The 15,474-nt window shown below is 39.6% G+C and overlaps 1 protein-coding gene across 1 annotated transcript in view; it reads left to right on the forward strand.

Annotated features, from left to right (window-relative positions):
• ZPLD1 (zona pellucida like domain containing 1) overlaps positions 1 to 15,474 on the forward strand; it is a 165,047-nt gene that overhangs the window by 92,589 nt on the left and 56,984 nt on the right. The window lies entirely within an intron of this gene.

A 15,474-nucleotide genomic window follows, 5' to 3' on the forward strand; every position in this document is an offset into this window, starting at 1 on the left:
GATTTATGAGAGGCTTTATAGGTTGTGCCAAGTTCAAGTTGGATGTTAGGGAAAATTTGTTCTCTGAAAAGTGGTTGGGTATTGGGACAACACTGCCCAGGGAGAGTTGGTGGAGTCACTGTCCATTGAGGTGCTCAAGTGTAGATGTGGCACTACTGAGGGCCATGGTTTAGTGGGCGCATGGTGGGTGATACAGGTTGATAGTCTTAGTGGTCTTTTCCAACATTAATGATTCTGTGTATGAGGAGCAGATGAGGTCCCATGTTTTGTGCAGCCCAGAGCAGAGGAGGCTGAGGTGGCCTACAGCCTGTCATGAGGGGAGTAGAGGGGCAGTGCTTACTAACTTGGTAGGAATTCCCCACGGTCACATGAAGTAGATGCAGGGGACTCGATTCATTTTAAAAAAAATCTCCCTCCTTCTGTCCCTCCTTCCCTTCCTCCCTCGTTTTTTTAACAAGGTAAAGGTATATATTCTAAATTCATTTAGCATTTCATTGTTGGCTGTGACATTTATTATTTTTTTTTCTGTTTCCTCTCTTATGCTCGTGACCTATCTTATTTTCTGACAGCCATTTTGTATGAGTGATGAAAAGGATTCAATGTAGTTTGAAGCAGAAGTGTTATTCTTGGAAAAAAACGTAAAGTGCTTGAGGAAACATGCAGAATTCATGTAGCTTCATTGCTCAAGGAATGAGATAATCATTCTTGAGAAGTCCAGGGTTTAGACATCAGCTGCTAGTAGACCATAGTGGCCCCTGACTTTTGTCTTTTCTGTAATATAGTCCAGGCTAAACACTCGAAAATGCCAGTTGAACTCCAGCTTAGGCAATAAAGAGTTATTTCTCGCTTCTGGTGTATACCTGTTCATGCAAATTTATTCTCTTTTAATGTGTCTTTATAGTATTACCATTGTCCTAATGTTTTTTAAAGTTCTGAACAATCTTGCACCTTCTTTAGGCATTTTTCTAGATTAATGGAGAACTACGCAGCTTGTGTGTATGGGGAACTGTTTCAACTGGGAGTTGAGTAGAGTGCTGAAGTAGCATGATGCACTCTGGGGTTCGGTGTAAGGATTCTCTTGGACATGATGGACTCCTTCCAGTTAAAGCAAGTTTTTGGGGCGAAATATCAGAACTTGGAAGAAGCAGCATCTTAAGATGTAGGTAAAATAACTTCTAAATATCACCTGAACTGTGCCTACTGTTGTACCATTCTTAATTACTGAATCTATAGCAAAGTAAATGAACATGTAGCCTTATGATAGAGGCAGTAATGAAAAACTTTGTCAGATATTAAGATTTTCCCCAGAAGGTGAAATAGGAAGTCTAATAACAAGTGGCTTAGTTATGTGTTCTCTTAATTTAAATGAGAATTTCCTCAATTTCTTAGTAGCTCCTATGGATTAATATAGACTTCTACCTTTATGGGTAGAGTAAGTATACATACAGAAATTGTAAGGGATTTGGACACTCAACCTAGTACTCTTTCTCCCCTTAATTACATCATGCATTTACTGCTGACTCTTTTTGTATCAGAAGATCAGTGAAATGCAGGGCTATCTTGGCAATTTCCCTTTTCTTCAGCTGTTCTGGAGGTGCAGGAAGGTGTTTATTTTAAAAGCTAGAAGTGCTGCCTCGTGCCACTGAAGAGCTCAGCAATACTGCTTGAGTCTGGTCATTTTCTGAAATGATGTAGTGAGGCTTCTAGTACTGCTTAAGGGGTAGGGAGGGTAAGTAGAATCCAGCAGAGTTTATGAACCTCCCTGGAGCAGTGAAACTATGAGAAACTAATATTTATAGTTGATTTCTAATATCTATTACTCTATTAGAGTTCCGATCGTGGAAGGTTTATTCCAGTTCTATTTGAATGAGCTGAATATTTCCTTTAATTTGTGACAATAAAAAATAATAAGCAGAAATGCATTTTGTCACTGGTAGCTTGCTGTTGATTGGAGATAGTGGAGAAAAACCTGCAGAGCTTTTTCCCGAGTACTTGCAGTTTTCTTGGTGGTTGTTGTTGTTATTTTTTTCTGTGTGGTGCGAAAGTGAGAAGTCTCCCAGACAAGAAATTGAGGAGGCAAATAGAAATTCAGGTTCCACTGCATGCTCCCTAGCAGTCTGGTTCCTGTCTCTTGCACTACCTCAAGGCCTCATGGTGCAGGATTTTCTCTAAATCTCCTTTTGTCTTCACTCATGAGGATAGTATTTGCTGTAGCAGTTTCTGCCCTGATCTGTGCATCTTTTTTTTTTTTTTTCTTTTTTCTGTCCAGGAGGGTAGAACTGAGTTCTAAGTGGTAGTTATGTAGCTGTGAGCTGAATTCCCCTCCTTATACTAGTTACTATAGGTAACTAGCAGAGGCTGGCAAGTATTGGATGTATACTGAGGGACTTGAAGTTGAGAGGCCTTGTGAGGGTTGTTTTGTGAGAATGGTAAGAGTTTTAAAGTAAGTGGCTGCCATTACTGCGGTGTTTGTTTGGTTGTAACAGGTTTCCATGTCTGACTTCACAGAGAAGACTGTAGGGTTGGCAGGGAAGAATGGAAGAACTGCTCTTTTGGAAGGAGTGCTGAAAGCCACACTGATTTCCTCTGGTGCTGAAGGCTTATAAGCCTGCCTGCCACTGATGCTTTGTAGAAGAATTCTGCAGAAGCTGGATTTGTTCTGATTAGGATTTCATTTACATCCTTGTTGATGATTTTTATATTTGTCTTTGGTGAAAGATATTTGATAAGCTGCTGTATGCATTTAGATGTACTGGACATCTGTGGAATTGGCCTTTAAGATATAGCTGAAATGAAGCCAGGGTATAAAACCAGTAAAGTAGGACACTTTTGATAGTTTCTGGAGTTTCTGTGCGCTTTGCTGTTTACAGCAATATGTGCTTATGACTTATGAGCAAATGCATGTTAGAATCTAAAGATATGTCTTTCTAGTGATATAGATTGCAACAATTCCAGCACAGCCAATGTTCCCTGCGAATAAAGAAGAGGTTGAGTCCTATGAATTTACTTCTTTTATTATTTTAAAATTGCTACTGCAATTGTTGTAAGTGCTTGGAAAGCAAGTTTAGAACATTATTAGAGACTTGTCCCTTGGGGCATTATAGAATTACTGGCTGGGGAGGGATGCATTTATATTGGAAGAGCGAGGATGGAAAATGTTTTAAGTAATACAGTACTGAAAGTATGACCTGGTGCACCTTCACTGTCATGTGAAATGAATGGCACTGCCTAGCAAAGGATTTAAGTCCCTTTTCACCTCCCTTATTTGGGCCACTGACTGTGTGTGTGTGTGTGTGTGTGTGTGTGTGTGTGTGTGTGTATGTCTATGTGTAGAGAGAGAGAGAGACTCTTTAATAATTCTTAAGGCGTTAGGCTTAATAGAGTCTCCAGCTTAATCTGTTTAAACATGGCAGATATTTATGGATATTCTGGTGAACTAGAGTATAGTTTTTGGTTTTTCTGCATTCTCTCCTTGCCATTTCACATGGCATCTGCAGAGACCTGTCTTCACCTTGCTGACAGCTGGTGCAAAACACTTTGAAAATATGCATTCTGAATTGCTGAAAGTGACATTTCAGCAAAACTCCTGCTGTAAAGGTCCCAGTGGGAAGATGGAGACCTTTCACAAGGAAAGAAGTGTCCTGTACATATTCTTGTCTGTTGATGTTATGTTAAATCTACGTAAGAGATAACTGCAGTCTTGCAGAGCAAATGTAAATGTCTAGTCATTGATGTGGGGCTGGGAATCTACCTTCTTAGTTGCTGTAGTAAAACCTTCTAAGTACTTCATACTAGCTTGCGATGAGCAGTGTAATCCCCATTCCTTGTTTTTCTGTGCAGTAGTGCTTTTAGTGCTTTCTTGGATAAGGACTTTTTCTGTCATCCCATTTTTTTGTTTATTAAGCATTTCCATTTATTCTCTGTATTCTTCTTTCATGGGGTCTGGAAGTTCTGTTTAAAAAAGTGTTTGATTACTTTGCTCATTCGGTTTACTGAATCTGCAGCCCTAGTCTCAGTGCTGTTCAGAAAGACATTGTGCTCTCTTAGGTTCTTTCAGATTGTCAGTCTGCAAGGAAGTATTTTTGCATGCCCTTTTCTTTGAAAAGGTGACCTTCTTGATAATGATATGGTAGAACAGGCCAGCACCCCAGAAATCTCAAAATGGATGCAGACTGGCTGGGATAGCTTTGTTTTTTTTTCTCCCTCTTCCTCTGTAAAAAGGTTTGCCAGTCTTAATTACAAACCCTGGATGTGCATCTTGAGGTTTGCAGCATCTGGAGCGCAGTGCAATGATTTCCATTCTACATGAAGCATGCAAATAAGTGGCAGCTTGAACTTGCGCTCTCTTCTAATGGTGGCTATGTCTTCTGCATGCACATTGCCTCATCAAGCCCATGTGGATATGTGCCTCCTTGTTGCATCGTGACAGACAAGTTTTCAGACTCCCTTAGCTTTTAAAGCAGACGGATGGATTCTCTTAGGGTAAACCTTACGTAGCTTCGGTGGTTGAATTCCTAAATTAAATCAGTATGTTCTAATTGGATAAACCCAAGTGAATCAAGCAGCTATGCACAATAGGGGAGAAAAGGTCGGATCTCATTGCTAATATTCATAGATGATCTTCATAGTACTGTATTTTCAATCCTGCTACCCAGTCCTGTCCATCACTTCATATATTGCTGAGGGTAGCTCTCTAAATGGACCAGTTGTGCCGCGTGCCTGCAATATTATTTCAATCCTCACTGTTTGGGGGTAGATTTCATACGGTGTATTGCAGAACAAACATTTAATTGAACAAATGGGAAGCCTCTCTAGTTAAGAAGGCTTTGCAAATGATAAGCAGTGTCCAATTTCCATTCTAATGGTTACTCCAGGGCTTTAAAGTATGTTTGAATTCATCTAGTGGAGGCTGATGGTAAATTTGAGGCAGATGGCTTTGTTCTGCAAAGAAGAAATGTGTCTTTTGTTATAAATCTTTTTTTTTTTTTTTTTTTTTTTTTTTGCAAAGGATTGATGTGATAAAGATGTGAATATTACTGAGAGTGCTATTTTAATAATTATACTACCTTATGTTTTCCCTCAAGAATATGGTTAACTGACTAGGAAAATCTATTCAGAGTTTTTATGCTTAACTATAACAGTTAGAAACACCCTTTTCTGTCTCTAGCAGAAGATTGAAGAGTAGGCATGTTATTAAACAAAAACACAAAAACCAGTCCTTAGAGAAGCATCACAGCCTCTAGAATGGTATTGGACCTTATGTAAAATTCATCTCCATCACACAGTATGCTAATTTGTTAGAGGACCATAAGGTCATGTGTAGACCTCCCCCCCTGTATGTTATCTAATTTTTGGGGTAGTTAGCAATTGGAAGATGCTGAAGTTCTTTCTGTTATACTGGTATTTTTTTTTTCTTCTTTTTTTCTCAAAGCTTCAATGCCTTATAAATCTTAATGCCTGTGAAAGCTCAGCTATGAGGCAGATTATTTCTCAGTCACTGAACTGAGAGTCACTAATGCAAATGATGGATGAAGACGTAAGCGTTAGTGAATGCACGGGAGATGAACAAACCTATAGAATGAGTGAAGTGGAAGAGTCTTAAGAATGTGATGTCTCTGACTGGAAACATATAAACAGCTGAGTTCCAGAGTTCATCTTTTAGTCCACCATTTAAAAAGAAAGAAGCAGGAACAAAGGCCTGAATGTGTTGCATACCTCCAAGAGGTGCTGGAGATCTCTTCATAATCAAATGCAAGGACATTTGAATGATTTTCTAAATGTGCACTAATTATTTAGAAACAAAACAACCTCTCATCCAAGTTTTGTTTTCCACTATGAAGTCCAGGTTTATGCACTTGAATTTATAACACTTTTGAATACTGGCATATGTCTGTCTAAAATTTCAAAATATGCTTGTCAGAACATCTTTTCTAGGAGCAGACTTGAGACTTAACTGTTGAGTATTCAGATAGTTGGGTTTTTGTTGTTGTTGTTGTTACTTGAAAGAAGTTTTACTAGTGAGTTATGAAGGCCTGGAAAAAAAGAGAGACATAATGGAATCATTGACAGATGCCTTAACTGCCGTAGTGTTGGCAGGCACCAGCCTTGTGTTCATAAACCTTCTCAGTAATTCTTATTTGAACAGTAATAAGCAGGTATTGACTTCTGTTGCATTCAGCATCAAGATTCATTGACCTGAGAGGTAAATATTGTTGAGAGTGAAGCCAGGGTCAATATAACCCTCAAGGGACTGTTAATCTTCTGTAGACTGAAAAGGGAGTCAATATTGCTATCATTACATAATTCTAGGGTAAAAATTTCTATTATGTGCACACACAAAGGATAGGAGAAAATAGCTTCCAGCAAATATGTGGCTATTTCACTGGTGCCTGAGTGCAGCATTTAAGTCATAACATGCTTATTTTCATTAAAATATTCTAAAATAATTATCTCTTGTGGTGCAGTCTGGGTTTGGGTCAAAGGCTAAGGAAGGCTGTGGGATCTGGTAAGAGGGAAATGGCATACCTCAGGTGTTTTTTACCTGTGGACATAAGCCTGTCCATTGCTGGATGTCTTGATCTTAATGCAGGAGAGTGTGGGAGTTGCTGCTGTTACTTCCTGCAGCCAAAGTGTGCTGCTTTGCAGACTCAAGGGCTCCAGCACTCACAACAAGGCAAGTTCTTGCCTTTAGCATAGCTGGTAAATTGATTAGTGCAGTGTCATCTTGAACAATTACCTGAACTGCAGTTAAATCCTAGTTTTGAACAGAGTGCATTCTTTGTGTTACACTGCCCCAGTTTGTCTCTCCTGAGGCCTCTACGTGATTCTCCTACTCTGTTCCTTCTGTCTCTTGGCTTGGGTAAGAAGTCTTAAACTAGTAAGCTTCATAAATAATTAAGTTCTGTAAACTCATTGCCTTTCAAAATCAACTATGTGCTTTTGGAGTGTGTGTTGTGCTTGTCTGGGAGGGACTCTTCTGATTCATCATCAGCCCAGCACAACAGTCATGGCACAGCACCAGGAACCATGGCGTTGCAGTGAAGCCAAAGAACTGCCTGATGAATGTACACCAAGTGCTATGGCCTGGCTGGTTGCAGTAGAGAGATGGGCTGTCTGGAAGGTGCTTCTGGGCTTCAGGAGTGAGAGAAAACATTGAGTCTCACAAAGTCTAGCCCATTCCTTGGTGCTTCAGCAAGGTTTGAAAAGAGGAGGCTTCTCGGCTTCTCACACCAGTGTTATAATGTAGTATTATTCCCACTGTGCGCATCTGAAATAGGATTTGCCTTTTGGTGAGGCTCACTGCCTAGTTAGTTTGGTCACACTCCTTGATGTTGTTTCTGGGTGAATATTGTCAGCTTTTAAACAGCTGGGCAAAGATTACATTTTGCTAGCAAAAAGATTGGCTATTCCCAATTCGTGATTTGTTTTTCCTCTTGTATTGAAACAGCAGCTTACTTTCACTCATACACGTAGGGAGCTGAAATAATGTTGTGTGACTTGGGAGCCTGCACATAAACATAGTGGATAATAGGTAAGGATCAGTAAAAGCAAACAAGCTTGCAGACAAACCCTTAGGGTGAATTTCCTTCGTATAAATTATTCAGTGAATAATTTGCAAACAACTTACATATATCGGCAAAGAATGAGTTTGGTTTGTGAATGAGTCAGAAAGAGGAAATAGGTTTGAAATCACCAGGCCATTTACTCATGAGAAGTAATTGGACTGGCTCTTATTCTCCCTTAGGATAATCTGTAACTCTAAAAGAAAATAATCATGTGTTAGAGTTACGTAAAACTCTTTTGGCAATTGGTAACATTAACATCTCTGAGTCTATGCAAGCGCACGTGTTCTGTTACTGCTATTGAGAAAAGAAATTTCAAGTTTTAAAATATGACACTTAAATGATGTTAACAGGAATATATCTTACAGGAGTTGATATTCAGGCATGTGCGTGGTTTCAATGCCAAATGTTGATATAATTGCATAAATAGTTTGTTAAAAATGCCTGTATGTTAAAAAATAATAAATATATTTTCCACTTGTACTAGTTTTTGCACTTTATCTTTACACACACTTAATGTCCTAGAAAGAAAGATGTAAGAAGTCACATTATTTGTAATTCTGCATCTTATCTGAACTATCTGAATACTCAACAATTAACTCTCAAGTCTGCTCCTAGAAAAGATGTTCTGACAAGCATATTTTGAAATTTTAGACAGACATATGCCAGTATTCAAAAGCGTATAAATTCAAGTGCATAAACCTGGACTTCATAGTGGAAAACAAAACTTGGATGAGAGGTTGTTTTGTTTCTAAATAATTAGTGCACATTTAGAAAATCATTCAAATGTCCTTGCATTTGATTATGAAGAGATCTCCAGCACCTCTTGGAGGTATGCAACACATTCAGGCCTTTGTTCCTGCTTCTTTCTTTTTAAATGGTGGACTAAAAGATGAACTCTGGAGCTCAGCTGTTTATATGTTTCCAGTCAGAGACATCACATTCTTAAGACTCTTCCACTTCACTCATTCTATAGGTTTGTTCATCTCCCGTGCATTCACTAACGCTTACGTCTTCATCCATCATTTGCATTAGTGACTCTCAGTTCAGTGACTGAGAAATAAGGCTTATTATGGTAAAGCGATGGATTTAGGTGTGTGTAAAACTGGATTGATGTAGTGGTACTGTGCCTGTAGCCATTTAAAGCTCTGGCAACTCCTTCTGCCCCTTTTCTCTTCCTCTGTCTACTTCTAGCTATCTGATTTTCAAGAAAACTTTTTACACAGAAAAATCTGTTCCATTGGCTTTTTAAATGTCGAGCCAGTATTTTTTGTGCTGAACCTTGCAGGCTGTCTGCATTGTATACTACCACGTGTTAATTTTTTTTCTTCCATGGTTGTCGTCTTAAGTGGTATTTTTTACACTTTTTTTTCCCCTCATTTCCTTATCTGAATTTTTCATCTGCGGACTTCATGGTAGTTTTCCTTTATAAGAGATTATTTTCAACCCAGCTTTCTTATCAGAAGGTGGTTAAAGATCTGAAAGACAGTTTTGCCTGTTAATGCTATCCAGAGAGCTTCCTGGAATTAAACATCGTGTACAACGTTCAGGACTGCAAAGAGCGCTGCTGTTTATCTAGGTGCATGTTAGTAACAGCTATGAAAAGTTACAGAACAAGAAACACTTCCATATTTTCCCTCCATGCTTAATGGAGCTGAAATAAAGAAATTGCATAATCGCAGTGAATGTTATTTAACCTTGAGTTTTAACAAATCAATATTTAGTGGAAATTTTAGTGAAGTAATGGTATTTCTGTAGAAATGTTCTTATGCTTAGGTTTTTTTTTGTTTTTTTTTTTTTTAGTGGAAAAGAATTACTTGTTTTCATCATTTTATTACGTTGGCCCATTGTGTCAGAGGCAAATGTTGGCAATATGGCAGTAGAAGTTGAACCTTCCTGCCAATATTCCCTAACATGTTGTTGCTGTGTGACAGAGGGCAGCCTGACAGAATGGCATCTGCCATGGAACTGCAGATGAAGCAAAGCTGTATCACCGAATTTCTCTGTGCAGAAAAAATGGCACCCACTGTCATTCACTGATGCTTGCTGCACACTGATGGAAACCAAAGGGTGGATGTGAGCACGGTGAGGCAGTGGGGTGTGTCAGTAGTGGCAACAGTGACTATGGGTCACCTCCAGTGGTGCAGGTTTTGACAAGCATGGCACGCAGACTCTTGTTCATTGCTGGTGAAAATGCATAGCTAATAGTGGAGACTATGTTGAAAAAAACTGTTTTGAGGCCAAGAATTAAGTAGTGTTATTGTGCTCTTTGTATCTGTTATGGTTTCAATGGAAATAAATAGGCAATTTTACTTTTGGAGTGGTCTATGCAGTGCTGTAAGATAGTTTCCTGACACTCTTTGGTCAAAGAATTATATCAGGAAAAGTTGGAGAGAAAAAAAAAAAAGAAAAAGAAAAAGGTGTGTTGTTGCTACCATTTTGGCTGCTATTTAACATTAGTAACAATAAGCTTTGTTGCAATTCTTAGGGGATTGGTGCAGTTCTTCTTTCCAGAGTTAAAACTACCTGTATTATAGTCAGGGAAAAAATAGAGTGCAACAATGATCTGCTGAAATATCCATTTCTGCATCAATCCTACGTTAAGGAGGCAGACGTTAACTTGTCACAAATAGAATATTTGAAAAAGATCCTGTATGGATGATTCCAAGGCAAGAAATTCCACTCAAAGTGTTTATTCCTGCATATTTGCCCATGTCTTTCACTGCATAAATTGTCAAATGTATGCCCTGTTAATCTGTCATGAGAATATCAGTTTGTCAAAAATTGATCAGCAGCCCATTACTGATTCATGCCTTTACCTTTTGCTGTGGAAAAGTAGCAGAGTTTTGTTTGAAAGATTGTTGCATGATCCCAGTTTCTTTCCTTTTAAATACAAATGAGGCTGAGATGTGAGTAACCCGGTAAAATGGAAGAAGTGCTTTTTCTGAAAGCCCAATATTTCAGTGCAAATTATTCATTTGTTTCAGGAGTTTCTGGCTGGAAATGCCGTTACTGTTAGCACTAAATGAATGTTCAATTTCCAGACTCACAGCAATGGAGCTAAAGAATGTTATACCAGTATAACAGTGTGAACCAGGCATGTGGCAATGAACTAATAAATTAATATGCTGAGCTCCATGTTAATCAGTTTCTACCCTGTGGATCCCTCAAATTTGCTTTTCAAGTAGTTACTATCCATTTTGTGTAAAAAGCAGACGTGCATTTCCAACATATGGTATAATCTGAAAAGTCCAGAAGATGGTAGAATAGACACTGCCCATATTTTATCTTGGTTTGCAGCATACTGATGGTGCGCACAGCAACTCTTTCCACTTTCCTGTCTGTTACTTTAGAATATCTCATCTCTTTTCTTGCACGTTGCAGTGAGCAATCTGTGGCAGTTTCATTTTGCTTCCGTCTGTGAGAGGCTCTGCTCCTTTCAGTTTTCACCTTCTCAAGTTCTTTGCGATTCTAATCCAGAAAGCTGTAAAAATCTCCAGTCCTGTCTCTTCTCCCTTGTTTTTACGTACGAAACAATGTACAGTCTTTCTCTTTGCATGGAAGTCCTGAAATAGCTTCATTCCCTCCGTGTCGCTTGGGAGGGTGGACTTTCCTCACTGAGTTCATTTCAGAGAGTGAGAGAGCAGGCTGAGGGCATTGTCCATCTCTTAAGAGCCCTGCTGTGTGGTTTCAATTTATTTATACTGTGGCAGTCAGCACCAGTGTTGATAAGATTCATTGCTGGGGTGCTAAGATGTGTTTATTGCATTTGCTGAGTTTAGGTCTGGATCATTTGGTTCTATAAGACCTTCTGTTTGGCTTACAGAAGTCACAACATCTGGCTAAAATGTTATCCAGACCATCATAACATCTCCTGCATTGCACTTCATCCTTATTCCCAACAGTGGAACAGAAAGCTGGAGAAAGCATTTCCTTTCACTTCCCTTATGGTGCCCAGCTCCATCATGGACATGGAAGGGATTCAGGACATAAGCAGTTATAGCCTCTGAGGGCTGTTCATGCGGTGAGAAATATTTTCTTTATTTATTTTTGCAGATATCTGTGTTTTTGCCAGTTGGTTGAGTATCACACCTGCTGACCTGAAAAGCAGGTCTACCATCTCTAAGCAACCAGATTTAAGATACTCAGCTGATAAAACTGCCAGCAGCTGAGATGGCTGTGCTGTGAGTGTTAAGCAATAGTACGCGTTATGCTGTTCTTTGTTTTGTTTTGATTTGTGGAAGATGAGTGAAGGATAACTTATCCCCTTTCTGTCATGAATGTCGTTGTGTTTGCTGGAAAAAGCTTACTTTTCTGCCCTTGCTCCTTTTCCTTGGGACGTGAAGTTATAAATGAAAAGCTTTTGTGCCTGATTTTGCTTTTATTTGCTTAATGCTTTTGGAGGGCCCATGAGCCTGCAGTGCTGACTCATGAGTTGCACGACATGCATTTATACTGCTTGCTCTTGAGTGAAACAAGGGCCTTGATCGAACAAAGTGTTTCTTTGAACATCAAAAATATTGGGTGTTACCCAGTATTTTCAGGCTGGTGTCTGTCATACAAGGAAGTAAGAAAGGAAATAAAATATTTGCAGTGGACAAACTTTAATCTACAAGTTACAAGATATATCCAACAGAAGTTTCATGTTGCTGTTACAGGGGCATGAAATTCTGAAACACACGGAGGGGTAAAGCAAAACCGCACTCACAAAAGCCAACCAACAACAACAAAACAAGAACCCAACAAGCCCCAAGTAAAAGATGTACAGGGTAACCTGTATCTGTTGAACCTGGGGCAAAGAAGACTGAGAGGAGAATCTGGTAAATGTTTATAAATATCTAAAGGGAGGTGGATGGCAAATGGATGAGGCCAGGATCTTCTCGGTGGTGTGTATTCAGTAGGACAAGCCTAACACTTGAATGTAGGAAGTTCCATATTAACATGTGGAAGAACTTGCTTCTGGTAAGGGTGATGGTAGCACTGGAACAGATTGCCCATAGAGGCTATGAAGTCTCCTTCTATGGAGATATTAAAGACACATCTGGATGCCTGCGTGTGCAAACTATTGTAGAATGCCTGCTTCAGTATGGGGTTTGGACTCTGTGATCTCTTGAGCTTCCTTCCAACCCATGAAATTCTGTGATCCTGTGAAATGGTCTCCACATTTCCTCCAAAGTTTTGATGCAGCTTCTTCTCCTTCCATGAGAGGCTGGTTGGACATGTGCTGGTATGCTGTCTCTGTAGCTTCCTCCTGTGCATTGTCTGCTCTGGACATAAAGAAAAGCAGCTTAAATTTCTGTGTATCATAACAATGTTCACCAGGCTACCCCTTCTCATAACCCAAGGACAGCCCAGGACGTTGAGTGAACACATTCTTTGCAGAACCTGCTCCTTATTTGATAAAATGAAATGAGCAGAAGTCGGAAAAAGCTTAGTTATGTTTGAGAAGTTATCCTTATTTCTATAGCATTTTATTATCAGCATTTTAGTATCAGTTCTTTGCAGATACTGAGCACTCTGAATACAGTTGACAAGTGGTGTAACTTTTCTAATGCTGTTTGACCAGGAAGCTTTTGGATAACAAGACTGTAGCACATGCAAGCACTTGAGTGAAAAGATTATATCCATATCTTTGGGTGTAGACTTTGCTATGTCATAAGGTTAAATGATGGGGAAATCATGGGCACCTTCATGAAGATCTCTTTTACCCCCCATCACAAAACTATGGACAGAGTTCTCAGAACAGAACAGCATTTGCTATTGCTTGAGATCACCTTGCTGGCTTTGACTTGGGAAGTGGCCCTGGTTGGGCTTCACTGCGACTCTCAAACTTTGTCACTGTATGTCTGTGTTTTAAGCAGAGGGGACCAGAGAATTTAACAAGATTTGCTCTTTTGGTGTAACTGTGGGAGGCAAAGGAGATCAGGCCCTCAGCAGAGCTACTTGTATGATGTTTGTGCAACTGCAGCCCTTGGTGCAAGCAGCCAACTAGCTGTCACACAGAAGGACAACTAGAAGAGGAACCTGTGAAGAAATGCCAGAAACTAAACTCCTTCACCTGAGACAGGTGAGGGAGGAGTAGAGGTGGGGGCTTCTGGGCTCGTGTGCCTTTGTCCCCCTGTGCCTATGCATCATGTCTGAAATGCTGAAACAGGAGTTCTGGGGCTGTGTCTGAAACATATTTTTCCTCCAGTCCATCACCCAGCTACTGCTATTACATGTGTATCAGTTTTCACCTCTTTCTTTCTTTCTTTCTTTCTTTCTTTTTTCTTTTTTTTTTTTTTGCAAACACTCTTTTATCCTGGTACATTTCTGCCTGTTTCATCTTATAGAAGTGTGGTGGGAACCAACTTGCCTTTTGTTCTCTGCGTTCTCAGCAACATGACACCAACGTACTTTTCTAGCTTGTTACAAAAATTAACATACTTACTTCTCTGTGCCTCTCCCACAATGGTAGTGGAGGGATGAGAGTAATTTGCCCTGGTTCTTTAAATCTACAGCAGGAGGCATCAGGGATAAGTGTATAAACTAGATGTTCTGCAGTGACACAAAGCTGAGAGGAAAGCTTCAAGGGTAATGTTCTGTCCTTAATCTAATAATGTTCCTTGTTCAGCATTAGTAGAAAATGACTCTTTCTGCATTCCTTCATACTGCTATATAATAAACAATAGCATAATACTGAAGATACAAAGTAATTTAATAAGTTCAGGCTGTGTTGCAGATAATGGATAACCATGCACAGGAGTATAGTAAATCCTGAATGACAGTTTTACTTGATTACCAAGCCTGAATGCAATGTTCCACAGCGCAGCTTTCCTGTAACTCTGTGCCATGCTGTAGGAAGTCTGATCACTCTCAGATCAGATTAAGCAGTTTCACTTCTGTGGCCTCTTGTCTCATCGACTGTTGACAGACTATGCTTGGTCAATACTTGGACGGAAGATGCCTGGAGAAGATTTGTGTATGGTAGGAAGAAGGTCCTACTGGCTCAATAGATCCAATGCTTTCCACTTAGTCCAAGTTGAAGCCATGTCTCTGAGGCAGTGCTAAGCGGATTGAGGGTTGCTGATGGAGTTGCCACTTTCACATGATGTATTGCTGAGATCCAGGGCAAACAATGAGTCTTGAAAGTAATTTCTTCACATTCAGTTCATTTCGTTGTTGTGAGGTTTTCATCACGTACTGTCCTGTTGTCCCATGGCTGCATTTTAATGATGAGTGAAATGTTTTCTAATGGATTATAAAATGGCAAAGAGCTTTGCTATCTTACACGTATTATATCTTTCTGTCAGAATAGCACAATGATTGAAGGAAATGTAAGGATCAGTTTTTATCAGACGCTGCCAGGCTGATGGGATGCATTTTGCATCTTTCTTGCTTTCCCTGTGCCTATTTTTCCATACAACCTCTTACCTGCATGCTGCTTTGACAGGGTGACTTTGAGCAAAACAGGAGAAGACATTTGCCAGTTTTCTAACTAACCACCAACTGCCTTTAATACCACCCTGAGAGAAGTCATGGTATTTTGCTCTTGCTTGATGGGAGACAGACAAATGTTCTGTTGGCATTTTGTGATGTACAGGAGCTGGGAATAAGGTTTCGTCCTTAGGCACTGAATTAGTTGACTCAAACTCTACTACATTTGTTTTGTTCCAAATAGAGTTCACTCCTGCTTTACTGAAGACCCCAATTCTAGTGCTTCTAGTTTGTTTTACTCCTCAAAGACACATGCTGGTGTGGAAGGAATTGCAATTCCCAGTTTTCTTTGTGACAAATTACAAATACTGGTACTGTTACCAGTATTAACAAAGATCATGTTGCTCTTTGTTACTTTGTCAGGATTGCTCAATTTGCTGGCTTTCAAATTTGGGGGATTTTAGTAAACTGTTTTCCTGGTTTCCTACATTTCCAT

The sequence above is a fragment of the Phasianus colchicus genome, chromosome 1 (genome assembly GCF_987193195.1).
Source record: "Phasianus colchicus chromosome 1, bPhaCol1.hap1.1, whole genome shotgun sequence".
NCBI classification, from domain to species: domain Eukaryota; kingdom Metazoa; phylum Chordata; class Aves; order Galliformes; family Phasianidae; genus Phasianus; species Phasianus colchicus.